The sequence below is a fragment of the Octodon degus genome, unplaced genomic scaffold, assembly GCF_000260255.1.
Source record: "Octodon degus isolate 3935 unplaced genomic scaffold, OctDeg1.0 scaffold00153, whole genome shotgun sequence".
Classification (NCBI taxonomy): domain Eukaryota; kingdom Metazoa; phylum Chordata; class Mammalia; order Rodentia; family Octodontidae; genus Octodon; species Octodon degus.
Genome location: NW_004524729.1, coordinates 5,174,186 through 5,183,247, shown reverse-complemented (window position 1 = coordinate 5,183,247; position 9,062 = coordinate 5,174,186).

Here is a 9,062-nt window from a genome sequence, read left to right as displayed (position 1 = left end):
TTAATGGTGTTTGTAAATAGGATCTCAAGTCCGCATCTTGTACAGCAATTAACCACTAAGAAGAATATATGCAGTGTATTATTTGGTGAAACTGTCCTACTGATTTGATTTGAAACTGTGTCATTGCTATCTGTGTATCAATAAAATTATGAAAAAAAAAGAATTGCTATCTTCAAGAAATCAACCAGTAGGGGCCAGGGAGATGGCTAAGTGGAATAAGTGCTTCCCTGGCAAGCAGAAGGGCTTGAGTTCAATCCCTGCTTCCGCAAAAATAAATAAATAAATAAATAAATAAATAAATAAATAAATAAAAATCAACCAGTAACAAAGGCTGGCAGGGCTTCAGATGTTTGAAACAACCCAAATGCCCACGAACTGAGGAATGCATAAAAAGATGTGGTATTTTTATACAACGGAGTACTATTCAGCCATAAATAAGGATAAACTGGAGACGTTTATAGGTAACTCAAGTTGGATGCAGCTCAAGACCATATTCATAAATGAAATAAACCAGTTCGAAAAACATGTGCAAACATTGTACTGTCTCTCTACTGTGAGAAGCTGAAGAGGTAAATAAGATCCACAATGTACAATGATACTATAAAATGGGAAGACACTCAAGGGAAAGAGAAGCTGGACTGGAGGAATGAGAGTTATGCTAGTGATTTCTCTCAGTTCATTGAAAAGAAAGACTTGCGCTAATATTGTTTGGACAATCAAATGCAATCATCTTGTACTCTGAGTGATTTAAAAATGACAATACACAATGTATCAACCATTGTATTCCACCTATTACCTTGTTTTGAGATCTTGGAATTTTCTTCTCTTTAGAATAAAAATTTTTTGTCTCCCCGGCAGCTTTAACTGATGAAGTATAATCAGAATAGTAAAACATACTGCCATTAACCCCCTCGGATACTCCCGTCAGTCCCGTCCCCTGTCAAACACATCAATCCCATCTTTATTGCCATATTTTGAAGCTGTCCCAGAAGTCCTTTCCAATGCCTTTGCGTGGTGTGACAAAAAACGCAATGAATGTGGCTGCGGAGAGCCGTCTGGCAGGAAGGCGGGCTCCTGAAGCACTGGGCTCATGAAACGCCTCAGCGTCCTCACCCTCCGCGATCTTCCCCAAAGTCAAAACGACCACGAAAGGCAAACGTTTTGAATCAGTTCAGACCCCTGAGGCAGCCACCATACTGAGGCACAAAGAGGCCCCGAGCCGTCTCAGAAGGTGGCGCAGTCCGCAGGATGCGGAGGCTCCAGCGAGGGCTGTATTCCAAGAGCTAAGGACAGCGCAGTCATTTTTTACTGAAGTCATTTTCTAAATTTAAGCGCACACCGAGTATTCCAGTTACACCTTGTAGATCTCTCTGCCTTTGAGGTCAGTTTCTGGAAAGGTACCGTTTGTTCCTTAGGCAGTGTCACGTTCCGTGGCCTCCTCACGCTCCTCGGCACCTTGTGCGGTGTCTGTGCTGTGGCCACAGCCTTCCTAGCCCCCAGGCACTGTGGCCTGGCTCTGGTGGGGAGCAGTCTTCCAGGCGCAGTGTGGGTGCAATGGTTCCACTTCGGGGAACCCCTGCCGCCTGACTCTCCAGAGAGCCAGTGCAGGGTGTCCTCTCCCCCGGTGTGGTGGGGTCCTCGGTGGCAAGGGCTGCCGGGGCCTGCGTTCTGCGTGTGCCCGCAGAGGGACCCCAGGGGTCTCTGCCTACCCCGAGTCCTGAGCAGGCAGCATCCTTGCCTCCGTGCTGCAGAAGACGCCGGGGTGCCTGCCGGGGGGCAGCCGGCCTCTTGCTCTGCTCTGTCCGGGGAGCTGTGGCCCGGAGTGCGCTGGGCGGGGCTGCGTGGTGCTGCCGCGGTCCGTCCTGCTCGGGCGTCGGACACGCTGCGCTGCGCCAGGCTGGCAGCTTCCCGCTGCGCTGCAGCTCCCGGGCTGCTCCTGCCGCCCTCGCCCAGGCGGAGGATTCCAGCGCCCGCCCCAGGCGCCTTTCCTCGCTCCCCTGGAGCTCAAGGGCCAGGACCAGGGCCAGGCTGCCTGTGAGTGCGGGGAATGCCACCAGGCCACCAGGGAAAGAAAACAGCCCCTGGGGACAGCCAGGCAGAGCGCGGGGCCGCTCCGAGGGCCTGGAGCGCGAGGCTCCGCGGCGCCGAGGGGATCCGGGCTGGGGCGGGACGCCCTGGAACGCCGTGCTGGGGTCCAGCGGGCACGGGGAGCGGCGGCCGGCGGAGAGCAGCGCGCTCCCCGCGGCTTTGGGACTGGAAGAAGGGAGCTGCTGGGCCGCCCCCCAGGAGCGCAGCCCCCCGGAAGACAGAGCGCGGGGGCGGGGGTCCCTCTGCCTTTCGGACGCCCCCAGAGCCCAACAGCTGCGGTGCCTCGGGGCCACCCTGCTCAGGGCTGTAGCGCGCAGTGGCCTGTCCTCCCGCGTGGGCAGCGCTGGACGGCTTGGCCCAGCTCCAGTCGGGCCAGACCCTGCCCGGCGGGCAGCGCTCGGAACACCACGGCCCCAAACCCGAGAGGTGGTCGCGGTGCTGTGCTGGGTGACCGGTGGGTCGCCGGAGCACCCCACGTAGCGGGAAAGATGCTTGCTCGTTCAGGTGCCGCGGAGCAGAGCAGGGCCGCAGGTAGGAAGGGGCACACCCAAGGCTGTGCCCCAGGCGCACTCCGAAGTGTGTTCTCCTAACCCAGTCAAGTGGGTCAATCCCACCAGCCAATCCTGGTTGGTGCCTGTCCTAGCTGATAGGCGGGTGGCTCCGCCTTGGCAAGCTGCATCTCTGCTAAATCATTCCAGGTCATCAGGTGCTGAATACTGTTTTAGAAGAAAAGAAAACATTCAAATATTGTGCGTGCGTGAATTTAGCAAAATAATCCAATATAGTCCAGTAGTCCATAATAGTAGTGTGTTTTCCGTAGGAATGGCCGTGTCAGGAGTTGCTGACTTGAGCCTTTTACAGCTCAGCGTATTAATGTGGCTTTACTTTTTATACCTGTTTTTATACTTTTCTGCTGGATGGTTAAGACCAAGATAAAGCAAGGCCTGTGTAACAATACCCATCTCCGACAACACTAAACAAAAAAAGGGGATACAAATGAAGGACCATTCTGTATCTGTATATACAGAATAGTTAGGATAGATGTACAGCTACTTTCTCTTAATTCAATGAGAAGAAAGATTTGTACAAATAGTGTTTGGGAGGATATCATGTCTGCATCTTGTACTATGAATAATCACTATGAAGACAACAATATGTAATGTGTTAATTATTAAAACTGTCCTACTAACCAGTTTGAAACTGTCTCATTGCTATTTGTTTCTCACTAAAATTAATAGAAAAAAAAAACCAAACCCCAAGAGGAATCTCCCCAAATATCTGGACTTCTGTTTAAAGAAACTCAGCTATTCTAAGGTTAAATGAAAATAGCGTGTGACCGAAGTGCGTAGACTAGACCTGCTTGGTTCCCTGCAGCCAGGCAAGACAGGACGGTCCGCCTTCTGTCACAAGATGGTCCCCCTGGGTCACCCTAGGCCACAGCCCCCTGACCACGAGACTCCACGTGAGGCTGGGCAGCCTTGCCTTCCGAGTCCTGCCCCCACCCTCTCTCTAGGGGCTGACGGCAAGCTGCTGACGGGTTGGCTGTCCATGCAGTCTATGGCCCCCGACCACACCTCCTGGCCCTGCCATCCCTGGCGTTTGCAGCCCCCATGGCTGATGCCTCTTTCCTCTTCAGGGCCACTTTTCTCGCTCTGGAGCTACCCTGACCCCACAGCAATCCCTGGGCCTGCTCTTCCATTTCCTAAAGTCCCCCCAAAATCAGCTTTCACCTCTTGCCAATTAGCAGCTGGGGAGAAAAAGTGCGTTTTTCTCCCCCCATGGATGGCCGTTTTCTGCTGAGCCCTTCCTCTGGCCTGGTGTCTAGCTGTGGGGCCAAGGTGCAGGGTCCTGCTGTCAGCAGGTGGTGGCTTCAGCTGGACCCATCAGCCCCTGGAGCCAGGACAGCGAGGATCCGAGCACCAGACACACAGGACGTGCTGAGCCTGTCTGCTGCCTGAGGCAACCTTGGCGTCACGGGACACCCGGGGGCAACAAGTGGAGAACTCCTCCTGCCACGAGTGCTGTGGGAGGAAGGCAGACGCCCACTGCTCCTTCGAGACGGAGACAGCGGAGGAGGGGAGTGGGCGGGAGAATTGGAAGTTGGCTCCAGGAGGCAGAAAAGCTCCAAACGCTGTGCCTCGGAGCCCAGTGAGGCTTCCCGTGTGCAGGTGCCAGGAGCAGTCCCCAAACCCCAAGCGAGAAGTCTCCAGGCAGGGCCGCAGGTGTGGTCGGGTCTCAGCAGCACTCCTCAGGACCTGCAGCTGCTGAGTGATGGTTCTCCGCCATCTCTGAGTTTTGCTAGCCACAGTCCTGCCGGTCAGCTCACTGTCAAAGCCCACCCCGTCTTACCAGGCTGGAATCCAGTGCCACAGGGCTGGCTCTGCCCCTTTCTCTGGGGTGACCATCCTCCGCCTTCCTGGGTCCTGGCTCACGGTCTCCTGCATCTCCTGGTCCAGCCACAGTGGGCACGTCCTGCTCAGCCCTGACCTCTGCCTTGAGCCTTACCACATGACATCTAGTGTCCCTGCTATGTAAGGTATCACATTGCTGTCCCCAGAGCCAGAGCGTGCTGGGGCCTGGGTGATGTATGAAGCTGTGCAGCTGCCATCCCAGGTCCCACAGGCTCCTAGTGCCCTGGACGCTGCGGGCTCCACCCCTCCCCAGCCGTCCTCAGGCAACTGCAGATCGCTCTGCTGAAGCCAAGTTCCACCTTCCACCTGTCACCGTTGGAGCCTGCAGACCTGCTGCCTTCACTGGGCAGCGTGCCTGGCTTGCTGCACACCTGTTCAGCAGCGAAGCTCACCTGCTTTCCCGCTGAGTGGGATTCCGTTCTCTGGATCCGCCACAGTTGGTTTATCCACTCACCCACTGAAGGGTGCGTGGCTTCTTCCAAGGCTTGGCAGTGATGGAGAAAGCTGCTATCGACACCGTGTGGATTTCTGTGGACCGGGACGTTCCACTCCTGCATGATTTCTGCGTGCGTTTTCAGCTCCTTAGGGATGAGGCTCTCTCCTCCCTACGAGCGCGAGCTCTCCTGTGTGCACGCCCTGGGGTCCCGGCGCGCCTGCCCGTGCCTGTGCGCCTGCTTCTAGGTGTCAGTGCTCGGGGTCTGGAGGCCCTCACAGGTGCACGGTGGCGTCTGTTGTCGTAATGTGAAACTGCGGAGTAGCACAGCAGCCCTTGGGAGTGACGCCCACCCAGAGCTGGGCAGGACCAGGTGTGCTTTTCATACCACTTTTAACTCAGGAAGCACTCTTGGCTGCCTCTTAATCTTTTAATGGACCCGAGGTTCTCCGGAGCTGGGCGCGTGCTGCTGGTGGCTCGCCAGGGGGGTCCTGGAGAGTGAGAGGTTGATCGCATGTGCTGGCCCTGTGGTGTGGCACCTGTCTTGTTCCTCAAGCAGAGGTGGGACCTCTACTTTGGGAGACGAAAGCAAGGCCTGGAAAAGAGGGGTAGCTGGGTCCTTCCTGCTGCCCCACTCCACGGCCACGTGATGTCCCCTGTATTCCTCTGGGGACAAGAAGTGAGTCTGGGTCCCCTCCAGCCCTCCCGTCCCAAGCTTGAGCACAGCAGAGGCCAGGAGAGGGTCTGTGAAGCCGAATCTGGTCAGAGGACACCTTGTCCCCTCATTGCCAGATGGCCCACCCGGTGACTCTGGCTGGCCCCTTCTCATGGTGCGGCTTCCCATTCCCAGGCAGATCAAGCTGGTATGAGGCTGAGATTACTGCCTTTTCCTAAGGCAGACACCGGCGGCTGTCACCAGTCAGTCCTGACTCGAGTCCTCCAGCCAAGGCTGCACAGCGGAGGGGAGCCCTGGTCAGCCCTAGTGGGGGGCTGAGCCCATGGAAGAGCCCCAAAGGGGACAGTGAGCCACGGGAGTGGACGTGGAGACCCCAGCTCCCTGCTGGGGGCCAAGATGTGAGACCAAAGCACCTTGAGGGCAAATGGCAGCCAGAAAATGGGGCTTGACCTTGGCCTTGCTGGCTGTGCTGCAGGACACTACCTCTGTCAGCACCCAGAGTCCCCAGCAGCTGGAAGTGAGGTGGCCACAGCTGGATCCACCATCCTGAGACTTGCAGGAGACTTGGATGGAAGACCTGTTCCTAGGAACTCAGGTTGCTGGAATGACTTTCTAAAGCAAAACACTGTGCTCATTCTGCCCTGTCCCTCAGCCCCAGCCATCTGCCTCAGGCCTCAGGACCACTTCTGCAGCTTGAGCTCTCAGCTCTGTTGTGGCAGCCCTGGCCTCTCAGAGAACTCATCAGCCACTTCCTGGAGGGTCAATGGGACCTCACTCAGAACCCCAGTGTGGATGGCCCTTTCTGGGGAGGTCCATGGGAAGCAACCTGTATGAGTTAGGGCTCACCAGGAGGGCAAGTTTAGTGCAAAGTGTGTATATGGCACAGAAAGGCTTTGCCAGGTAGGCTTGGGCAGGCTGCCTGCAGAGCCAGGGGTAGGGTGGAGGAAGCAGAACAGCAGAGTGGGCTGGATGTTTTGGAGTCACTGCCCAGAGGCAGTCATGGAGGGCAGAGATCTTTGAACTAAAAAAGGGTAGGCTTCCTTCTTTCCCTTTTCATCCCATCTAGGCTACAAGCCCATTGGTTGGAGCCCCACATCCAAGGTGGGTCTTTCCCCTTAGTTGGTGGGCCCATGTGTCAATCACCCACAGACACACCCGACACTTCACCAGTTTGCTAGGCAGTTCTTACTTGGGTAAAGTTGATGAGTCACAGTTAAAGGTCATACAACAGGAGGAAATCACATCTACATCTACCTGAAGATAAGAGCTGAGACAAACAGAAGGCCACACAGAAAGCTTAACAAAGAAAATCTAGGGAATGAGATAGGATTTCAAAGGCCTCTGACACCTTCTCTGGGCCCCAGAAACCTATGTGCACCTGCTGGGTTGTGAGGACAGACCTGAGAAGGCCCTCTGCTGTCCCTGCAGCCACCTGAGGCTCTGATGCACACAGAGGAGGAGGCCACACCAACCCCCACAGGGGATCCCCGACACCCTGGAGATGGCATTCCAGGCACAGTCAATGCCTCTGCTGCCTCTAGTCAGCCTCAGAGCTGGTCAGCCAGACTCTGGAGCTAAGAAAGAGCTAGAGCACAGGCTATAGCAGTAGTTAGAGGGAGTCACTGAGCAAGGATGAAACTGGTGACAGTAAGCACAAGAGTGGGGAAGCCCCCAGTGTCCACACATGCCATTGGCAATGATTAAGGTTCCTGTTTCCAACCAAAATCCCGAGACATAAGGAACAAGAGAATACGAGAGGTGCTTCAAAGGGAGAAAGTGGTTGGCAAGTGCCGGCAAGCTCTCCCAAGGAAGCCAAGATGCTGGGGCCCAGAGGCAAAGGCTGGAGCTCCCTATTTTAAGGATGTTCAAAAAACAAAAGAAATCCACCTCTCCAAACTAGAGCAAGGTGTGCGACCCCACGCTCAGCAGCAGGTAGGCACTGCTGATGGAGACAGAGACAACAGTAAAACCCTGGGCAGCTGCGAGCACAATGCTTGAAGTGAAAGCTCCAGAGGGGCCGGAGAGTGGATGGGAGCAGAAGGGAGAACCGTGCACTGGCAGCAGAGAGCCCCAGTGTAAGGAAAGCTGAGAAGCGAAGGGTTGAGGAGCGAGCAGGGCTCAGAGTTGGGGCAGTGCTGGGCATCCACTCTCACATCCCCAGAGTCCTGGAGTGGATGGGAAAGGGCCGGAAGGTTATGCTGAAGAGCTGCAAGTTGGCAGCTCCTCCAAGGACTCCACACCAGACATCTGCTGGGCCAGTGACACCGGACACATCAGCTCTGACTGCCCAAGGCCTCAGGCAAGGAGGTGAGTGTAACCCGAAGGGAGGCTGAGGCGCTCTGAGACCTCGGGGCCACCAGGCCAGGGGAGGGGACCGAAGGCCGGAGGGGGATCCTGCCAGGCAGGCCCCTTGCCCAGCAGAAGTAAGGTGGAGGGCAGCCTGAGATGAAGAAGCTCTTCAGGCAGACATAAGCGGAGGCCAGGCCAGAGCCACTGCACATGAGCAGAGCAAGAGAAAGGAAACACAAGTGTGTGGGCAACATAAAGGTGGGATGAAACTAATTCTGTTTGTAATTTTTCTCCTGATTTTCAAGATGGTTGCATAAGACAATAATTATGCATCTGGGCTGATGGGCTATCAAAATATGAAATGTAATTTGTAATACCACAAGGTAAGGGGGAGGTGGCTTAGAGAAGCAAAGACTAATTCCCCTGAAAATAAATTGGAATTATTCTAAACCAGATCGGTACAAATTAAGATATTAATTATAACCTCCAGGGCAACACCAAGAAAATAACTGCAAACAACAGCGTGGAAGAAATGACAGAGAAGCTAAAAAGCTATACTAAAAATACCAGTTTGACATGAAAAAAAAAATGCCATGGTGAAAAAAAGGAACAAAGACGACGTGTGACACGTAGAAAGCAAGCCGCAGATTGCACCTGTGCTGTCTGCAGGAGACGCGCTTCAGATGAAAGGCAGGGAGAGGCGGCAGGGGAAAGAGGGGGTCGGACCCCAGCGCGGCCGAGTCGGCCCGCGACGTCGCGCAGGGTGGGCACCGAGGGTGAGCGCGTTCCTGCACACCAGGGCGCGGTCGTGAGGACACGGCGGTCCCGGGAATCAGCCAGGAGGCGGGCGGGGCGGGGCGCCCTGGACCGCAGCCCGGCGAGCGTCCGAGGCCCCTAGGCTGGGCGCCGGGCAGTGCTGAGGCGGGACGCGCCTCCCCACGCGGCCAAGGTGGGCGTCATGCGAGTGCGTTCTCCCTGCGCAGTGGGGTGAATCCAGAGACCAACAGTGCAGGAGCGCTCGGAATCGTGCCGGGAGGTGGAATCTACGCAACGCATTCCCACGTAAGCAGTGGTTCTAGGAGGAAACCACAGATGAAATGAGAAAATACTTGAGTTTAGAGAAAACAGAAGATCAACAAGTGTCACCCAGGAGATGCAGAATGTC